Below are 21,969 nucleotides of genomic sequence, written 5' to 3'. Positions count from 1 at the left end.
TGTACGGCATTAGCATCTTTTAGCAACTGTGATCCATGAGAGTATGCAGTTGAGGTTACATTACCATCTGTCTCTGAATCAGGACCAGAATTCCTTTGCAAGCATTAGGGCAGCTAACTATGACTAAGAGGAACTGCTCCTCATGAAAGAGTACATTGACAGAATACTATATGGAGAGGGTATATTTCAGTAATGCACTCAAAGCCAGAGATGCTCAACGCCATCTGGTTACCTGAGATCATGGTGCCATCTGTTGCTCCTCAAGTCTGGCAGCACGTGGCCTCTTGAATCTGCCATGTGGGTCAGGGCTGTGTAGATGCTGTGGAGACAACTGGTAGCCAGCACCAAGCTTCCCATCCTAGCTGCTCCCGTGGTGACTAAGGAAGGCCTATTCATTGTGACACCATCCAGCTGTGGGTTATGATTGATGATACAGAGCCTGGACTGTTAATCCCTCCCATGCTCTGAAACCATTACAGCAGCCTAATTCTCATTCCCCTTTCACCACTTTCTTCAATGCAGTTCCTCCTATCTTATTGCCTGGTAGTCTGTCAGAGGTTTCACAGGGATAAAGCTGCAGGTGCCTTGTTGCTCCAGAGTCACTCTGGGCTCCCTCAATGCCAGAGTTACTCTTCACGGTAGTAGACGCACTGTGGCATATCTGGCCTCTCATTGTCCTACTAGGGATCTACTTCAATTGTTATCCACTGCATTGTAGTGGGCTGAGAGGCTAATATAAACTAAAGCCCTTCTCTCCTCTATCTGGGATACCTAACTTCCACAGTTGGCAAATTATCCTATAACAATACATTTAGCCTTAGACAGAGTACATATGATGGAAACTTAAAGGATTTTATTTTGGAAGCCATTTCATTTATTTTAAGAAATAATTACTTTTATTTTAATGGTACATTTTATGTGCAAGTTTGGGGGACTGCGATGGGCACCAGGTTTGCCCCCAGGTATGCAAACTTATTTAGGGCCTATTGGGAAACTTTGAACATTGACCCAATAAAAGGGGGGGGGTGCAAACCTGGTGGCCTGGTGGCGTTTTATTGACGATGTACTTTTTATTTGGAAAGGAGATTTTACTCATCTTAATTTTTGTGAAATTTTAAATACCAATACTTTTAATATTAAATTGACTTTTAATATTAGTAAGACTGAATTAGTCTTTTTAAATTTGGTTATTTATATTGATGGTGGTATGATTTGCACAAAAACACATAAAAAATTGACCGATTCAAACTCCTATATTGCAGCCAATAGTGAACATCATAATAGGTGGCTAAACAATATACCACATGGTCAATTCAAAACATTGAAAAGAAACTACACAAAAGAGAGCACTTTAAATATACAGATTGATGTAATGACAGAGAGATTTAAAATTAAAGGTTACTCTGATTCCTTATTAATGAATGCTAAACAACGAGTAGGAGAGGTAGAGAGAAGATCTCCTACAAGAAAAGCCAAAAACTATGCAAAAAAAGAAAAATAATTATGAATGGGCATTTATAACACAATATGGTGCCCTTCACAAACAAATTGAAAGAATTATAAGGAAAAATTGGAATATTCTAAAGAATGATCTGATTCTCGGAGACGTGTTGCCAAATAAACCAGTTTATATATACAAAAAGGCACCTTCTTTAAAGGATAAACTAGTTAGGAGTACCCTTCCCGAAAAAAATCAATCAAGTGATAGGAATAAAGGCTTTCACAGGTGTGGTAGTTGTTCAATGTGCAGAACCACAACATCATGTAATACAAGCATTAAAAAGACCACGTAGCTTCAAATAAAAGGTAAAACTTATAAGATTAAGCAATTTATTACCTGCCACTCCAGAAATGTGGTTTATCTCCTAGAATGCAACTGTGGCTTGTTCTATGTAGGGAGAACCACTAGGAGTTTGAAAATACGTATGGCAGAACATATTTATAATATAAGAAAAGGACTGAGTACACATGCCTTTTCAGATCATTTTTTAAAGGTTCACAACAAAAATGAAAACCATATAAAAAACTTCTGGAATATCCAGCAAATTAAACCTAATTGGAAATGTAAAGATACAGAAAAATGCCTAGCCACTAGTGAGATGAGGTGGATTTTTTATTTAGATACTCTGTCCCCAAAATGTCTTAATCTTGATTTTGAGTTCAAATGGTTTTTAGATTAACTTGTTTTTAATTTGTTTTTATATTCTTATTAATTCTCTCTTTTTCTTCTTTTATATGTCCTCCAATTTGTTGGAAAATGTTCCGCTGGGAGAGGGATGGACAATGCCGGAATACTAAGTACGGCATAGTTATTTATATACCAGCGGAACACAACTTTAAGATGAAGTATGAATAAATTTGAAGGAAAATCCTACAGCATTGATATATGAGTGATCCGGCTGGATGACAGGGAAATCTCTTCCAAAATGGCGGCGATTGAAGTCCAATCCATCCCCTAGCGAAGTAGGGATGAAAATCACAACTTCCGTGTTGTGGAACGCATACAACTTCCAGATATAGCGGAAGTTGTAACCAGAGGAACGCAGACCACTTCTGGTTAATACCGGAAGTGATGTAATTGCCGCGTGTGCCCGCATTTCAATGGGAATTGGAGGACCAATTAGGAACTGTTAGAGGGTATAAATAGACACCATGTCCATACCACAAGCCACCTTTGCCTGAGGAAGGATCTCCAAAGATCCGAAACGCATTGCAGGAGGTGTTTTGTGGAACAAGGAGGAACTTTTGTTTGGGAATCCAGCCATCCTTGGATTGTTACAGCTCCCTGCGGTGGTGCTGAGCTATTGAGGCCCCGAACCCTTTGCTGTTAATTAGCACTTGCTCACTGCAGCACCCTATTTTGGTGAGAAGCTGTTTCTGGAATCCCACTCCTATATACCAGTATTGGATATATTATTTGTCATTGTATGTGATGTATATTTTGTTTGTTTTAAGTGTGTAATAAATGAGATTGCTTTGCACACTTTGGGTAATTTATTATCCCATCTTAAAAGGTTTTTAACAATAAGCGCTACCAGACACACTCCTTTCTTGTAAAAATTCTACTTTGGAAGTTCGGTATTACTTCTATTTTGTGTTGTCTATAGCTGCAGGATTGTCTTTTGCGCAAATTAGCTTCACTCATTTCTTGGTCAAATCTACAACTGTGATGACAAACTTTCCATTACTATAGATCCTTCAACTAGCCTCCATATTTCACCTAATGGCTGTTTAGTCACTACATGGGGAACTGTTTACTGTCATTACCTATACCTACTGCCTGCTCATCTTATCGATGTGGTCATTGGCTAGTTTCCTTTCTTTCCATGACAATACACATCCCCATACAAACCAATGGGAAAGGATAAGAAACACAAATCTAAGTCTGAACAGAGACTGCTACCCCCATTCTGAAATGCCCCAATTTCCAAGACTAGAACTCAACACCCAGCTACCTTTCTCTCCTGTTTCATCCTACTCTCCATACAGAATGCCATCGGTACACGGCTCATCCTCCATGGCCTCTACCTCCATCTCACAAGAGATTAGTGAGATTCTCACCTTTAAGAAGTCGTTATTGATAAAGCTTAACTTTCTGACCCTGGAAAGTAGACTACAAGCCACCATTCTCCAGGAGGTAGCATCTATCCAATCTTATATGGCTCATCTAACAGAAGTAATTGTCACCCTGAAAGAGAGCAAAGATGCCTCCAAGGACTTCTTTACCCATATTGGAAAGATTGTCTCCTCCTAATCATCTGAGATCCGCACATTGGGCCTGATTCAGAGGCGCATAGCAAGCGCTCGCTCTCAATCAGGGCGGATTTTTTTTCAAAAACATATACACCTCCAGGCCGAACGCATAGCTGTGGGTAACCACCCACAGCTTTTGTGAGCAGCCTGGCGATGGTCGCGATTATTGCGACCATCGGGCTTGTGACGAGACCCTCGTGATAAGGTCTCGGTTCCCACAAGCCCGAGTGAACTTCCTGCTCTAATAGTTCACTACTGACATCACTCGTAATGTCAGTAAGGCTGCCCACAAACGGCAGGCGTTCCTTCGGGAACGCCTCCGTTTGTCCAGCCACCCCCCCTCCCCGCCTACAAAATGGGGTGAGCTGTCGATCAACATTGACAGCCTCCCCGTTTTGTAACGAGCCCCAGAGCGAGTGGTTTGCACACGCCGCGCGTACGCCCTGGCTGACCATCGACCCTCTTGTGAGCGCTATGCGCTCACGAGCGGGTCTGAGTCAGGCCCCTTGTCTCTTATGGATGGTCTGGAAAATAGATTTTGGCATAATATTATCCATGTTTGAGGCCTTTCAGAGGACATCTCTTAGTCCAGCATAATTAATGTTCTTACGAAGTTCTTTGGTGAAATTCTGGACCTGGACTCTAACATTGAAATCCTGTTTGATAGGGCCCATAGAGCTCTCTGACTTAGATGATTAATCTTGGACAACCCTAGGGATGTTATTTGCTAACTCCGTTATTTCCATCAAAAGAAACCATCCTGAGGAAATTTCATCAACTTGTTGGCATCGACTTAAATGTAGATAAAATAAAAAATGTTCAAGATTTGTCATGGTACACCTTGCAACAACAGAGACCCTTAAAACCTCTCGCATATGACCTCTGCAAACATAACATGAAATATCGCATAATGGCAAACTTAACTCCTTACACACACCATTGGAGTGTGTAGGGATATTTAATATATGGAATTGTGACTGCGCCGGAGTGGGACTCTTATAAATCCCTAAATGATGTAAAATGAAATATATATAAGGAGTCTCTAGAGTCCTACTAGCTGCAGTCTCTACGCAGACTCATTACTTATTATATTTTGATATTACCATCGGAGAATGTATCAAGTTTCTACTACTCTCTGAGTTTCCAGTCTATAGCCCTTCCTGATTAAATTGCTATTCACCACCAGGTAACTCTGCCTCCTCCTTCAGTGAAGGAGGAACTGTGGAAGTGTGTATGGAATCCAAAGATGGAGTCCAGGGGATAAATTTACTAAAGTTCGATTTTGTTTTCTGTTTGATATTGTTTTCGATTTTGGTTCGATTTTTTTTTTTTTATGAAGGGATTTGCTAAAGGTCAAATTGAATGTCAAATCGAACAGAAAAAGGAATTTGAAATTAAATCGAATTTCTAAAAAACATCAATGTTTTCACATAGAGAATAATAGGATCCCTTAATTTACTAACATTCGATTTGTAAATCGATTGAAAAACAAACTCAAACTGCAAATCCCCAAATTAATAGAAGAACTTCATGCATTCATTTTCAGCATGATTTCACACAGATACATGCATACATCAGTGAGATGCATGCATGTATCTTACTGTAAATGGCTTGTAAAGACTTAGGGCCTGATTCAGAGCCGGACACTCTGACAAGAGCGCTCGCTCTGAATCAGGGCCCCCCTACCTAATACTGGAGCGGGCTCCTGGCCGCTCGCATAGCTGTGGGTGACCACCCACAGCTTACTCGAGCTGCCAAAAAGATGGTCACGATGGTCAAGACCATCGCGACCATCGGGCTTGCGACGAGACCCTGCGGTAGGGTCTCGCTGCCGCAAGCCCAGGAGTGCTTTTGGCTCTATCAGAGCCAAAAGCACTCCCACTGACATCACTAGTGATGTCAGTGGGGCCGGCCCCAGACGGTAGGCGTTCCCATGGGAATGCTTCCGTCTGGGGATCAACGCCCCGGCACGCCCACCAAAGGGGGCATGCTGTCAATCAACATCGACAGTACGCCCCCTTTGGTGCGAGACCCATAGTGACGGCTTGGCCGTCGCTATTCAGGTCTCGCACATGCGCACGACGGAGCTCAGCGCTCGCGAGCGGGTCAGAATCAGGTCCTTAATGTCTTAAAAAAATGAGGTGGGGTCCCCTACTAAATACACAACCAGCCCCGGATTTTTCAGAGCCAGTCCTGTGTTTGTGTGAGTACAGGGAAAAATTGCATGTACTTACCGCAACCTGCACCAGGCTCAGATCGGGAAAAAATGCATAGGGTTTCTCTGTAATTTCCACAACCAGCACCAGACCCTTTCTAGCGGGGGGGGGGGGGTAATGTCACAGCCAGGTAAACTCTATCACTGGGTTTCCCACCCAAAACATTACCCCCTGACCGCTAGTCAGGGACCCACCAATAAAAGGGTCACCCTATCCATCCCAGGTCTAGGTTGACAGTGTAAGTGTAGTGTAAAAAAAGATAAGTGTAAACATTGTCTTTACAAGTAGAACTGCAGGTCCCAGCTAGCCTACCCCGCATGCTGGTACTTGGAGAGCCACAAGTACCTGCTTGTGGGGCATTAAGGGCCCGCTGGTACCTGTAAAGAAAATGTTTAAAAAACACAATACACGCACACCGTGACACACCGGTTTGATACATATATACACAGACGGTGTAATGGTTAGCGTTACTGCCTCACAGCAATGAGGTCATGGGTTCAATTCCCACCGTGACCCTAACTGTGTGGAGTTTGTATATTCTCCCTGTGCTTGCGTGGGTTTCCTCCGGGTACTCCGGTTTCCTCCCACACTCCAAAAATATACTGGCAGGTTAATCGGCTCCCCCAAAATTGACCATAAGTGTGTATGTGTGTGAGCATGTGGTAAGCTCTACTGGGGCAGGGACAGATGTGAATGGCCAAATATTCTCTCTGTAAAGCGCTGCGGAATATGTGTGCGCTATATAAATAACTGATAATAAATAAATAAATATATACACACACATACTCACCTACATTACCTGGACTGGTCCAATTCTCCCTGTAGGCATCCTAGGTCTTCATAAAATAAAAAAATGATAAAACCTGAGCCACGCAACAGGTAATGACCACGATGGTTGTTCCCTACCGAATGCGAATGAAGAGCTCAGACATGGCTTTTCCCTTTGTAGGGCCATGTCTGAGCGTTCATTGGCTGAGAGAGGTCAGCCCCCACCTCTCTCAGCCAATGAACGGCTCCCACCATTGAAGTCAATGTTGAGAACCGCAGGGCTACTAAAGGTGATTCTGCAGTTCACACCATTGACTTCAATGGTGGAATCCGTTCATTGGCTAAGAGAGATGGGGCTGACCTCTCTCAGCCAATGAATGCTCAGACACGGCCCTACAAAGGGAAAAGCTGCACCTGAGCTCTTCATTCAGGAGGGAACAACCATCGTGGTTGTTACCTGTTGCGTGGCTCAGGTTTTATTGTTTTTTTATTTTAAGAATATCTAGGATGCCTACACGGAGAAGTGGACCAGTCCAGCCCCACCATCTTACAACTGATTGGGACAGCATGACTGATATGAGGCTCAGTCTAATGGCCGTGAGGGGAAGCAGTGGTCTACCTGCTCAGGCCTGGTTGGGAATTTTAATGAAATAGAGAATATTACACATGTGAGAGGTAATGTTACTGTCTCGGTCTTATTATTTTGTAGATCTGACTCGGAACCCTTGGGTCTGGCCGATGTCCATGTGAAACAAGATGGCTTGATCCAACTCTGGCTCATGAGTGTCACGACTGGTGTTTGTGAGTTACCTGTCTCAGGTGATGAGCGGGATTTAATGGAGACCGGCATGACTGGAATCACAGATGAGTTGAATAGCTCTATTGCAAGACTTATGTGGCAGTTAGAACCGCCTTTGGTGATAAATGACAGGAACTTAGTACCAGTAGAAACTTGAGAGGAACCGGACTGGAACTGGAAGGAAGACTTGCTGAGTTGAACTGGAAAACTTGGGCTTTGACTCCGGACAGGAGTAACGTGGATTGAACTGAAGAACTTGGCTTTGACTCTAGACTGGAATAACGTGGCTTGAACTGAAGAACTTGGAACTTAACTCTGGACTGGAATAACGTGGATTGAACTGAAGAACTTGGAACTTGACTCTGGACTGGAATAACGTGGATTGAACTGAAGAACTTGGAACTTGACTCTGGACTGGAATAACGTGACAATGGCTGAAGGGAAATCAGGTAATGCTGAGACGAGGGCTAAAAAGGGTAATCAGGAAATGCTGTGACAAAGGCTGGAACTCAGGTGCAGGCTGGTATGGGTAATTGGGAATAACAGGTTCAGGAAGGAATGGGTAGGTCTGGGAGTTTAGGTTCAGGGAGGGAGTGGGTAGGTAGAAGGAGCAGGAGTTGATCCACAGCAGGAAGCAAGGCAGGGTAACACGGTGCAGGTTTGCAGGGTGCCAGGGACCAATCAGGAGTAGGGCAAGCAGCAGGACACAAGACTAAGGTCAGAAGCACAGGAACTCACTTTGCAGATGCTGAAACACACAAGTTGCACTGGCCTTGGGACAAGCAGGATACTGGATTGCCAGGTATAGCTGTAGCAGGTTTTCTGGATGCACCGGGGGTTGCTGTAGCAGGTTTTCTAGATGCACCAGGGGTTGTTGTAGCAGGTTTTCTGGATTGCACCAGTGGTTGCTGTAGCAGGTTTTCTGGATTGCACCAGGGGTTGCTGTAGCAGGTTTTAGGGATACACTAGAATACAGAAACAGCACGAACTGTACACCACAGAAGTAATAAGATGTTCAGGCCCAGCATGCTATCAGGGGAGGATATATATATACCCTGGGTCTGGATGCAATTGGTGGATATGGACAGGTTGTCTGGCAGTAGCATTCTGAGTGGTGGAAGGCACAACATGCAGAGGGAGTATTCATCTCAGCAGCACTGAGTCAGAACTATACCTGTGATTGCAATCAGGGCTAGCAGTGTTCACAGACAGGAAAGGACCCAGGTGAAATAATCACTGTGGAAGGAATGCATATAGAAGTGCTGCAGCAGCATGATCAGAACAGGTCCTCCAGGCAAATTACACATACAGATCCAAGGAGACAGCTGGCAGTGGTAAGTCAACAGGCAAAAGGTGAAAACTAGACATGTTCGTGACAATGAGTATGAACAGGAGCCTGGACACAATTGCTAGTGTAAAATCCACAGACTTGTGATATGTATGGATGCTAGACTGGAGCCGAGGCGATTACCCAGGCCACTGTGCAACTCCACTCCTAGTGACCTCAGAAGGCCAACCAGACCAGGGATATGATCCAGTATCAAGGGTGACCCTGGAAATCAGAATAGCATAGTACTGGTAGATAGGAACTCAGAATTCAGGCCAGGAATCAGAGTTTAATGTATACAGAATACAACATAAGAAACTTGCAACACACTGAACCCTAGCCCTGGAACTGTAAGAGGGTTGCGGCGCGGTGCCTGCTGCCGTGCAGGTGTACTTCCGCATCTTACCTTACCTTGCGTCACAACCTCTCACCTTCAGACTGTATGTTGAACAGATGGTCCCGGAATCCCAAACTGGACAATGACACGACTACCTAGGAGGAAGGATATGATGTGAGAACTGTCCTTCCACATGTTGGCCGACATGCCCCAGAGCCACTGGGTCCCCTCTTCACTGGGTTCTTATAACCGCATCTTCGTACTGCTTGCTGGACCATCTGTGTGATCTACAATTGGGGCATTTCTTGGTCTACTGCTGCCATAACCTCATGCCAGGGACATTCACTGGCATAATGTCCCAGCCACTGACACATCTTACAGGGGGTCACAGTGGCTTTCTTGCACTCCTTCTCCTGGCCTTGCCACACTGTATTGACTGCTGCATTATCTTTGTGATGTCTTCTCCCGACACCGTGACCCACTTATTCTTGTCCTCGCACATCCAGGGATGTTTCCGCTCCGGAGCTGTCTGTAGGGAGGTCCTCTTGGCAGTGTTCCACATCGTGTCCCCTGCCCGTTATCCTGCTGACTATGACAAATGTAAGAGGGGTGTGGCGCGGTGCCTGCTGCCATGCAGGTGTACTTCCGTATCTTACCTTACCTTGTGTCATACCCTCCCACTTTCAGGCTGTATGTTGAACAGACGGTCCTGGAATCCCAAACTGGACATGGACATGACTACCTAGGAGGAAGGAGATGATGTGAGAACCATCCTTCCACACATCGACCGACACGCCCTACCGGACCGAGGACCACTAAAAAAAGATTTCTGTTTTAAATGAAGACCATCACTGGCACTTTTGGCCCCAGATCCCGAGTTTCACCTATAGGTACTCGCACGACCAGGTGAAGACTCGACCTTGCACCGGGATGCAAGGTCCACTGTCTGCCCAGAAGGAAGATAGACAGAAAGGAACAAACAAACAGTGAGAGACAGTATGCACAAATATTGCTCACCATGTCCACTCTTGCTCTTCATCTGCTCACTCGCCTACAGGTCCCTGTAAGGAGATACACACCACAGCCGTGCAGGGCCTAAACCTGTGCCATGCTACTACACATGCTATGACAATATTGCCCTACATTGTGTGTAGAGCAGCATGTATAACAATAAGCAACTAAACTTTTGCCCTGCACGGAACAATAATCACACAAGAGTAAAACCACGGTGCTATCCCTGTAAATGCTTGCTACCTGCCTAACTTAGTGGGAGCTTGACAGCTCTCCATGGGGTTCCAATGAGGGTGAGCACCGTACAGCAAATCACCGGAGCTCAGGCTTTGTGCCTGCCTACTACAGGGTGCAGAATGGACTTGGGCCTACTGCAGAAAATCCCCTTTTCATAATGTGGCCTCAGGCCTATGGCCTTCCTAATCCTGAGCATGTTTTAGGGCACGTTTCTAGTGCCCGACAACCCTGGTGGTCTAGGGAGGAGTTAATACCGGTGGCCCAAGTTGGGAGAGGCTGCAGTGGGGAGCTTCATTAGCTCTTTTTCTTTCCATACTGCAGCACTTCTCCTGTCCTCAACTGCTGTCTTCTGCCTCTGACCCGTCCTGGCCAGCACCACCGCCTCTTCTTTTCTTCATTCAGCTGGAGCCTCCTATCTTCTCTCTTGTTCACGCCATCTTCTGACCTCTTCTGCGGCTGCCAGAACTGTTGCCGCGATGCTCTTCTCTTCAGAAGGTCTTCACTCCTCCCCCTCTGCCATCAAACTGTCTTTTCCTGCTCAGCGGTGTCTAATGGGTGGGGCTATGACATGGCAAGCCACGATTGGCTCATCGCGTCTGCCTCCTATTGGCTGCTGGACCGCGAGCCATGTTTGGTTCGTGGCCAGAGCCAAACACCCACTGATGTAACCAGGCTGCCGGGCGGCGGGCTACAATAAGTCTGCACTCGGTGTTGAGAACTGCCCGCCACGCCCGATGATTGACTGGCACTGGGAACAGATACACTGTCCCAGTGCTGGCTACCCGCCTCCTATGCTTCCTCGGTTCTAGGAGCAGAAACAGCATCCCAGCGCTGGCCATGGATGTGTCCCGCAGAGGACATATCTTCTTTGTCTGCCCCTGCAGTTGTACCGATGCTGGGATCAGACACTTGATCCCAGCACGGCCTTCCACAGAACCAGCCCCCTTCTCTGAAACAGCCCAAGACAACTGCACACAGTGTAGGGAAACCAATACAACATAGCAGAATAGTATTACTATATACCTCAAAAAAAGAACTTCAAGAAAACAAAGTGAAGGCGCTATTCAAATAGTAGGAATAAAATATTCAATTTATTAAAATAAATAAACTACAAAAACACACATTTCACAAATAGGAATAATAAATACCAATAACTGAATTTGAGTGCAGTACTTCCAATATAGATATCCAATTGGTGCTCAATATTCCTCAGAGGAAGCCGCTGATATTACAAATAGGCGGAGAAACGTGTTATTTAACCCCACTATTTACAGAAGACTGCACAGCTGGATGACTAAACGGATGACCAAATCCAGGAGAGAAGTAATAAATTTAATATTTTATTCCTACTAATTGAATAGCGCCTTCACTTCGTTTTCTTGAAGTTCTTTTTTTGATTGTACTATTTAAGGGAAGCAATACCCTTTGGAAAGCTGCAGTTCGACTAGTAATTATTGTCACCAGATAGACAATTTTTTTATTGTCTTACTATATACCTGGGCAACCACTGAGCACAGAGTAGAATGGCATAAACAACTAGCATGCAATGTCCGAGCAAGTATGATGGAATAAGACCGCAGGTGAGCACACAGACTCAGTATAGACAGGCAACAGTTCACAGGTAAATGGAAGTGGTATACTTGCAGACTGGAGTGCGATGGTTAAGCTGACTTGTATGCAGTATGGGAACTGCAGGATAGACAACTAACAGAGCACAGCACTGGGTGGTTCCAGGATGGTAGATAGCATGGATGCTGCAATGCTGGCTGGTTTTGGAGACAGCGGCAGGTGAATAGTGTGAGAGCTGCGGCGCTGACAGGACCAGAACACAGTGGCAGATGGAACTCAGGAGGACAGTGTGAACGCTGCGGTGCTGGCAAGTTATAGTAACACAGATGGATAGCAGGTCTGTAACAGCGAGGACGCTGTGATGCTGGCAGGTGAGCGGTACTCAGTGAAGATGGTAAATAGCTGGAATCAGTGTCAGACTGGGACATGAAGGGCAGGGGGAAAAATCATTGAGGCCCACTAAAGGGTGTGGCCAGTCACCAGAGAGGGTATGGCCAACCACCAGAGATTAACACCATAGTACAGATGTCTAGCCTCAATGCACCACGCAGCACTACTTGCCTGTGATGAGACTAGGACGCCTTAGCAGACTGTGCTGAGTAATTTGATATGTGACACAAGTGTATCTGTGTGCACCTGAGTCTGTATATGAAGCACAATGGAACTTCAAATGAAAAAACTACGGCCGCTAGCATTTCATATACAGATTCAGAGTCTCAGTCGCACACAAATATACAAGTGACGCATAGTGAAATTAATCAGCACAGTCTGCTGGTGCGTCCTAGTTGTATCGCATTGCAACTTAGATGCATTTTGGGCAAAAAAGACGCCCGGCGCTAGCAGTGTCTCTTGCTACTGCAGCAAAGATGTATAAGGACACATCTGTATAAAAAGTACATGGAAGAGTTTGATGGCATGTGAGTGGCATGTAGAGGATACTGATGACATAAGGGCACAATGAGAACTCTGATGGTATATAAGTGGCACAGGGAGGATTCTGATGGCATAAAATAAACACATGGGGCTCAGAGAGGCATTAAAGAGGCATGTGGACAAGTAAATCAAATAAACTATAGGTAAAGCGTATATAGAAGTGATGGCTGCAGCTGTAAGAGTAATTGTATACCCTAAACATGATTATCAGAAAAATACCAGGAAAGCAATTGAATGTCCCACAAAAAGATAATCCGCATCATTAGTGTCTCTTGCTTTGGGGAAGCAGTATTTATAAGAAAGTGTCTTGGCAATGCTCCCAACATCGATGAGAGGCTTTTTTTATTGTACTACCAAATATAAACAGTGGTGGGCAATGGCATGCATCTATGGTGGCTATAGTAGTTACTATGCTATGTTGGATACAGGATGAGGTTTGTATGAGAGATTATTTAATCAATAATACCCTCCTAAAACCCAGCTTTTACCCGACATTTCAGTGCCGGTTTGTTTTGCTAATCCCAGCCTGACCCCCCTTTCAGACAGAAAACCAAATTACCAGGTCAAACATTTCTACCTGGTAATTTGCTGATCAACACAAGTATTTTGTTTCTGTCTGAAAAGGTCAACCCGGGTCAAAATTGTTGTGTCTCCGACCAAACCAGTGTCGAAGTCCCGGGAATTTTGATGTGATCACACAGAAAAAGGACCCGTGTTGATCAGCAAATAACTGGGTAATAGTGCTTTACACAGTAATTTGCTTTTCTGTTTATAAGGCAGGGGCTTATTTATAATGGGTGCAGGGTCCACATGGGCCCCTGGGTCCAGGAGGGTCCCAAACCGCACACCCTGCACCCATAATTCTTAATACTTAAAACTCTGAAGTCCCGCATCAGCTGTAGCGCTGCACAAAACTCCTGGAAAATCTGTAGCCACTTTCTCGGTATTTTGCGCATGCGCAATAGGGTAATCACCAGGAAAATAGCAGCCGCACAATTTTCCCGGTGACCTGCACATGCGCAGTAGAGTATAGGCACAGACTAGTGCCCAGAGTTTACTGCTGCGGTGACACGGCTGGCCGCCGGGGAGAGAGGAGGGGGCCCCGGACAGAGAATGCACACGGGACCCCTCCTCTCGTAATACGTAACTGGTGAAAGGGGTATAAATTATATGTTGGCTGCAGTGAAATATACACAGGCTGGTAATACACTGTGAGATATTAGTTAAGAATACTGCAGTGTAAAAAAAATTTTTTTCAAACAAGGAAAAGTCAGGGGTATATATCACTATAATATCCTAAACGAGAGAATTAGCTCTACAGCTAGGAGAAGTACCTGCACATGGGATGACTTTACTACTCGAGATGAGGTGAATATGTGGTATGCTTGAGGTGAATATGTGGTATGTTGCAGAGGCAGACAAGGGAACTTATTATAGTGCCTCAATCAATGTACATTGTTGAATAAGTTGAATTCGAAAATGGAGGAAAAGTATGGAGAAATATCAGCAGGGTTAGGAGATACCTTGTTACTCGCTGCTCGCCCCGGGTGCAGGTGCTGGAGCACGGCTAGCAAGAAGCTGAACAAACCTCCGGCTCCTCCTTTCTTGATCACATGACGACTGGCTAGGAAGAAAGGTCAGGAGGGCAGTCGATGCTGGGCAGCAAGTCCCCCCACGCGCGATCGCAGCCCGCTAAACCCTACGCCCTCTCAAAAAGCGGCCATCCGGGGAATTACCCGGCTCCCCGGCGGCCGAGTATGAGCCTGGCTGGAATAAATGAAGTAGCCATGAAGTCACAGAGGATACGAACACATGATACAGAGTAAACCTGGAGCCTTGAACTATGCGGGGTAGAAACACATTGTTCAGGCAATGGGTTGCACACAGGAATTGGTTTAAATAGGGAGTGGTCTCTAGCCATTGGACTAGCAGACTAGGTGAGCGAACAGGTGCAGCAATTAATCATAGAGAGACATTCCTGTGATGTTTTCAGACTGCAATGATTGAATGTCTGATTTTAAAAGGAATGTTAAGACCCTGATTCGTTTTAATTACCTTACATATTGAACCACCATTGTATGTGTATGTATATGTGTACATATGTGTGTGTGTGTATATATATATATATATATATATATATATATCACAAATATTCAGAGTATATTAAAGTAGCAAAGTAGCAAACACTTCCGAAGATGGCAGCACATTTTGTTAAGAGGCATAATCTGCTGCGTCAGGACTCAGCAGGTGATAAATCTATTTCATTATCCTTTTCCCAAAGACAACTCTGTCTACTGCCAGGGGCAGAAAGTTTGACTTTTCCTTCAGGCAAACAATATTATAGGATTAAGTCTACATTTTTCTTAAACTGCACATCTGGGCATACATCCAAAGAGAAAGGACATCGAAGACCTTCACTTTACAGATGTCTGCAATGACAAAGTGCTTAATAGAGCCCAATAACTGCCCCACAAATTACCACAATTCATTTAGAAAGCCATCAGTGCTGTCATGTACATGGTAAAGGGAGTATATCTCTTATTCCAGCCAGCATGCACTCATTTAACGTAGAAGTGTCTGAATGCTGTTTTTATGTTTCTTTGCAGGGTAGAACAGATATGTATGAACTCACTTTTGGAAAACCATTTTTGAATCCCAATCAACACTCAGTGTGTCAAGTGTCACTGAGAAGTGAATGATGCTTTTCATCCAATATTTTTAAGTAAGAAAGGTTAGAAAAAATACTGCTTCGAAAATGGATCAATATTCCTTTGCAGTGTATTTTAATCAGTGTACGGGAGTAAATCTAGCTCTTGCTCCTGGCTCTATAACAATTAAATGAATTGCTACAAACCTGGCAGTCCAAACGATACATTCTTCAGCTGCCATAATATTGGGAATGCTGTAAATTACAGAACGTATTTCTCTGAACTCTATCGGCTAGATGGAGCCAGAGTAAAACATTTAATGTACATTAGGTTATTTTTTGTTACTTTCCCTAGTTTATCAGCCTGATTCAGACTACTAATATTCCAATAAAAACAAAGCTTCACCAATATCCTTTTCAAATCAGCAACTGATAATACAATGATTTTTAAATGATTCTTATTCCATTTGTCTGTCTTCATCTGGTGTATATGACCCATTTAGTTATGTTGTTATTAACATGTACTTGACTAGAGGAGAATGCAGATGATTTTAAAAATATAATTAGTGACAATAAGAAATTATTTATTGGGGCAATGTATCGATATTTTCTTGCATGGACACAAGCTCCCTCAAAAAAATGGGATGCAGTCAGAAAGCCGACAGTCGCAGTGCCGACCGCCGGCTTCCCGACTGTCTAATCCCGGCAAGGTACTAATGACAGGTGTCGAAATCCCTATGCCTGTCATTAGACCTACGCCGGAGCCCGACACCCGGCATACTGATCGAAGGTAAGCCTGGCACGGACAGCCGTGGGTGGGGGTAGGGTTAGGTTAAGGGCTCCCAGGGGGGGATTTAGGGTTAGGCCACCCCCCTGGGAGGATTAGGGTTAGGCTAGGGGAAGGGGGGGTTAGGATTAGGCATCCCCCCAGGAGACTTAGGTTTAGGCTGTGGGGAAGGGGAGTTAGGTTTAGGCACTTTACTTTCAGGTTTGGATGGCATTTTTATGCTGGATACACACTGGGCGATATATCGGCCGTTCAATTGTGGGCACATCGGCGGGTGTGTACAAGCCGTATGTCTGTTAATGACATCGACGTCATTTGTGTCGACTATGCAGCACAGCCGATGGCTAATAATATATCTGCAGATACGTATATTGACACATCGTGCTGTGTGTATGGATGGTCAATTACAATAGGTGGTCAGTTGTGACATCAGGCACGACATGTTAGGCTGACGATTGCATCACATTTAGCTGGAGCACATAAACAGATGGTCAGTGATACTTTTGTATTTTATGTACCTGACAATTTATTTAATTAGATATCTATTTTTTTTTTTACAGGCTGTATGTAATTGGGAAAGGGAAGCCCAGAAGAAAAAAAAAATAATAATGATAAAAAAATTATATATATATATATATATATATATATATATATAAACAGGCTGGCACTCCATATATTCAGTATGTTACTTGCCCAGGTGCCCATCCAGGGTCCATGTTTCCAAGCCCAGAATATAACTTCTGCCAATGTCGGCAGCACTCACAGGTCTTGTACCAATAATCACAGAGAGATGTCTCCAGTTCAATTCAACGTTTCGGTTTATTCAACATTTGTCATATATTGCTACCTCATCTTTCCCAGTCTACTTTTTAAGTGGGAAACATAGATTCAATGTTCTGCTCCTTGTAGCACTCAGTCGCTTTTAAACTATCAGTAGGGAGGTATGTAATGCAGACAGCACCTGATTGGATAGTTGTAATGGATATAAAAACCAAGCTTTGAATTTTGACTTGTTGCTAAAGTATCTCTGAATGACTCGAATACACCACTTTCCACAGTGCCAATATTGTGGTAATGACAGCTAAAAATGAAGGGTGTCCGACATTACCATGTATTTGCAAATGCATGCAATAATATCTCTGAATTTCTATTACCATATAGTTTTCAAGTATTGTTGCAGGTACAATTTAGTTTGCTGGGGGATATCTGGGTGGACACCCCCCTTTCTGTTTTTTTGTTTTGCTTAGTATGACCCCTCCCTTTTATGCACCTGGAGAGTATTGGCAAATTAATTTGAGCAGCTTCCACTTTATGTTTGCTGTTTTTTGAGAGGCATAGATGAAACCAGCAATTGGAGGGCATGCTGATTCCTATAGTGTTAATTGGAGGCCCCATGGGTGACTCCTAGGTAAGCTGGCTCTCAATTTGGATGTATATCTGTATGTGCCTTTAGCATGAGGCCTTATAATAGACAATTGCATGGCCCAGAGTGAATACTGTTATCAGGCAGTGTAGGGACCACCAGTATCAAAGAAGCTGTGAAGTTGGCCTGGTGGCTTACCATGTATTTGCAAATGCATGCAACAGATATCTCTGAATTTCTATTATTATATAGTTTTCAAGTATTGTTGTAGGTACAATTGGCTGGCACCTTATCACTTTTCACTATGTCTCCTAACACTGCTTAGTAAATAGACCCCTTAGTGTGTAATTGGGAAATGGGAGCCCAGAAATAAGAGAAATGTAATATCCTTGTTATTTTTGTCCTCCAGTTTGGGTAACAAAAGCAATCCTACTATCAAGAGGGAGGTATGTAATGCAGACAGCACCAGATTGGACAGTTGCAATGTATTTATATGTAATATAAAACTAAGCTTTGAATTTTGACCGTTGCTCCAGTACCTCTGAAGGACTCAAAAACACCACAGTCGCCAGTGCCAATGTTATGGTAGTGACAGCTAAAAATAAAGGGTGTCCGACATCTGGGCTACTGGGGGAAATTTGTTTCATCCCCTGTAAAATTCTGCATGACCCTCTTTGGGTCTGAATGGAAATTCACAAGATAAAAAGTAAAAATTTCACTTTAAGGTTGCAACTTTAGGACAAACCAGCCTTATTATAATCTATTATGTTTTTCTCATTAAATAGTGCTTGGTTATGTCTTCAATAAATCATGAGAGTGAAGGAACATTGGCTGTCTGTGTTTGTTTGTTAATGTCAATATTTTTATTAAATTGGCTTAAATGCCTGTAAAATCGTATCTTTGGGTAATAAAGTGACCCATTAAAATTATTGGCTGAGGCCAAGAACACTACTCTCTAAATACACCTTCTGCACTGCGGGATAAGGTCAATATCCTAGCAAAGGGGATGCCGGCGCTTAGAATACCGGTGCCAAAACCCTGACACCCGTCAGAATCCCGGTGTCGGCATCCCAACCGTCGGCATCCCGAAGTAGTAAGTAGCGGGGTTAGGGGGAGGGTTAGGCACTAGGGGGGAGGATTAGGTTTAGAATGCAGGGAGGGGGGAGGTTTGGTTTGTGCACTAGGGGGGGTTAGGTTTAGGCACTGGGGAAGGAAGGTTAAGGGTAGGGGGCAAGATAAGGGTTCAGTATCCTGACACTTACGGGATGCCAGCATCGTGATTTTGCCCGCTGGGATCCTGAGCGCCGGCATCCCGTAACCAACCCTGCACTGCACCTCTTGTGTATCAAAGAGATATAAATAAAATGTGTAAACGCAATACCTGTAAAAAAAATAAAAAAAAGGTCCGTACAGGGATGCTGGGGTTCCGATGTTATCCCAGCATCTCTGTATGGACCTTTTAAATGTGCAGTCTAAAGAGCTATATAACTTTTCTATGCACTAATCATTTTTACAGGTATTCTGTTTACACATTTTATTTATATCTCTTTGATACACAATTGCAATCGCTCTATTTAAAATTTTATTACATGCATTATTCTGAATGGAGCTGCTATTTATTATAACCAACAGTAGTGCGGTTTTACACAATATACATAATACAATGTAACTTGGCACCAGGTATTGCGCAATATGCTCAGCCGGCCCTGAACTGCAGGGAGGCGCCAGGCTGGAGAGGTGCCGCCTACGCCTTCTCCATTTTCCGGGCACCCACTAAGATTTTATAACCTTTTATAGCTTCCCTATCTAACTCCCTTCTTATAGTAAACACCTATCACATCTTCTCTTTCTTCAATTTAACATCCTCTTAACCCTAGGCCAACTTTCCAGTGTGATTGGATTATACAGCTCACCAAGAACATCTGCAATCTGGCTGGAACAATTTGAAATATGTAGCACCTTGTGTATCAACACCTATTTCCCTATAGATTTTAAGCTTGCGAGCAGGACCCTCTTACCTTTATGTATGTCTTTTATGTATGTCTTTTATAACCCAGTAAAATGTTAATGTTGATTCAAATTGTAAAGTGCAACGGAATTTACTGCACTATATAAGAAACTGTTAATAAATAATAATAAATAATGTTGCTACCAACAGATGCCCGGCAGCTTCCTCCCTGCAGCCAGAGACTGGAGCTCACTCCTGAGCTCTGCCTTCTGGCTCCCTCAGTTGTTGTAGGGAGAGACATATATATATATATATATATATATATATATCTTCATATTTAGTTTCTACTAGGTCTATGTGAGTAAATACATTTATGTTCTGTCTCTCCAGCCCTGTACTCTGGTGTTTTTAGCCCCCTTCTGCCTCACTCACTGTAGCCTTGCACACACAGAGCCTGATTCAGATTTGGGAATAGAGTAAGATATCTCTCTCAAATGTGAACCTGAACAAACCATGGCCCTCATTCAGAGCCACTCGCTAGCGGCAGTACGCTCGTTCCGAGCGATGTTCGCACATCTGCGCATGCGTACGGTTTTTAGTACGCATGCGCGAACCAGTCAGTGCGGCCGAAAATCGTTGGTACGCAATATAGCGAGGGCCTGCTATTTTGAGTGACAGAATGAGGCATATGTGGGTGGTAACAGGGGAAGGTGCTTGAAAACGAGGAGTGGAGATCCGAACGCAGGCGTGCTTAAAGGTAAAAACGGGCGTTTTAAGGGAGTGCATAGTTAATACAGCAGCGTCATTGACCACGTCACTTGGTTTTTTTTAACTCAGAACTGCTCGCAAAATAGCGGTTGAAAACACCAACCACAGAATAGCGAGCAGTTCATACGCTGTACGATGTACTCGATTAATCTAATAAATAGCGGACATGACGTATGGTGCGTGCGGCCAGGGGGCGTTTTTATCAAATAAACGAGCGTATGTTTTGCTCGCTTGTTCAGACTTAGAGGTGGGAACAGACTGCAATTTGTGAACGGATCATTTGAATAGCCACCCCTTGTTTTTGAACGAACGACCACAAATAGCGAACGGCTCTGAATCAGGCCCCATGTTGCAATGCAAGGGGTGCAAATACATACATATTTTTGCATGCAGGGTAAATACTGGCTGCTTTTGCATGTAGCCCACAAATACTGCACAACTTTATTATTACTTTACAATTTAGATGTCAGTTTGGAAACACTCCACCCAAATCTAAATCTCTCTGCACATTTTAAATCTGCCCCACCTGCAGTGCAGCATGGTTTCACCAAGATGATCAGTTGAGAGATATCTCACTCTGGGCCTGATTCGGAGCCGGACACTATTTGCGCTTGCTCGTTCAGAAAAAGGGGCCAGCTATTTAAATTGAGCGCTCGCTCTTTGCGGTCTGTTGACGCCTCTATGTCTGAGCGAGCGAACGAAACATGCGCTCGCTATTTTGTAAAGACGCCCCCTGGCCGCTCGCATCATACGTCATCTCCGCTATTTATTAGATTAATCGAGTACATCAAAAGGCGTCTGAACTGCTCGCAGTGCTTGTGGTTGGATTTTCCTACCGCAATCATGCGAACAGTTCAGGCTAAGAAACAACCAAGTGACGTGGTCGATGACGCTGCTTTGTTAATTATGCACACCCTTAAAACGCCCGTTTTGACCGTTTGGCACGCCTGCGTTCGGATCTCCACTCCCCGTTTTCAAGCACCTTCCCCTGTTACCACCCACAAACGCCTCATCCTGTCACTCAAATTAGCAGGCACTCGCTATTTTGCGAACACACGTTTTCCGACCGCACTGACTGGTTGGCGCATGCGCATTATGACCCATACGCATGCGCAGATGGGTGAAAATCGCTCGGAGCGAACGAGCGGCCGCTTACGAGCGGCTCTGAATCAGGCCCTCTATTCCCAAGTCTGATTCAGGCTCACAGTGTTATTCCAGTCCCCTTGTGCCTCAGCCAGTATATGAAGTTCTTACCCTTCTTCTGTTCCAGACTGCTGTGCTGCTCCTCAAGTGATGCTGCTGCTCCCACGACTCCTCTCTGTCCTTCAGTGGTGCCTGGTGACGTCATGATGTCACACAGGCCAGATAAACTTTATTATACATCGGGAGGGGGCGAGAGGACAGTCAGCAGGGCCAGGACCTTTTTCACAGTGGGCCCTTTACTAAACGAAAGCGAGGTAGTAGCGGAGGCTCAGCAAGATGGGTGTAGGATGGGGGGCCATTTAA

Source organism: Taudactylus pleione, unplaced genomic scaffold (assembly GCF_031769625.1).
Source record: "Taudactylus pleione unplaced genomic scaffold, aTauple2 ptg000064l, whole genome shotgun sequence".
NCBI lineage: Eukaryota > Metazoa > Chordata > Amphibia > Anura > Myobatrachidae > Taudactylus > Taudactylus pleione.
The sequence above is the reverse complement of the archived record's forward strand: the minus strand, read 5'-3'. Positions refer to the sequence as shown.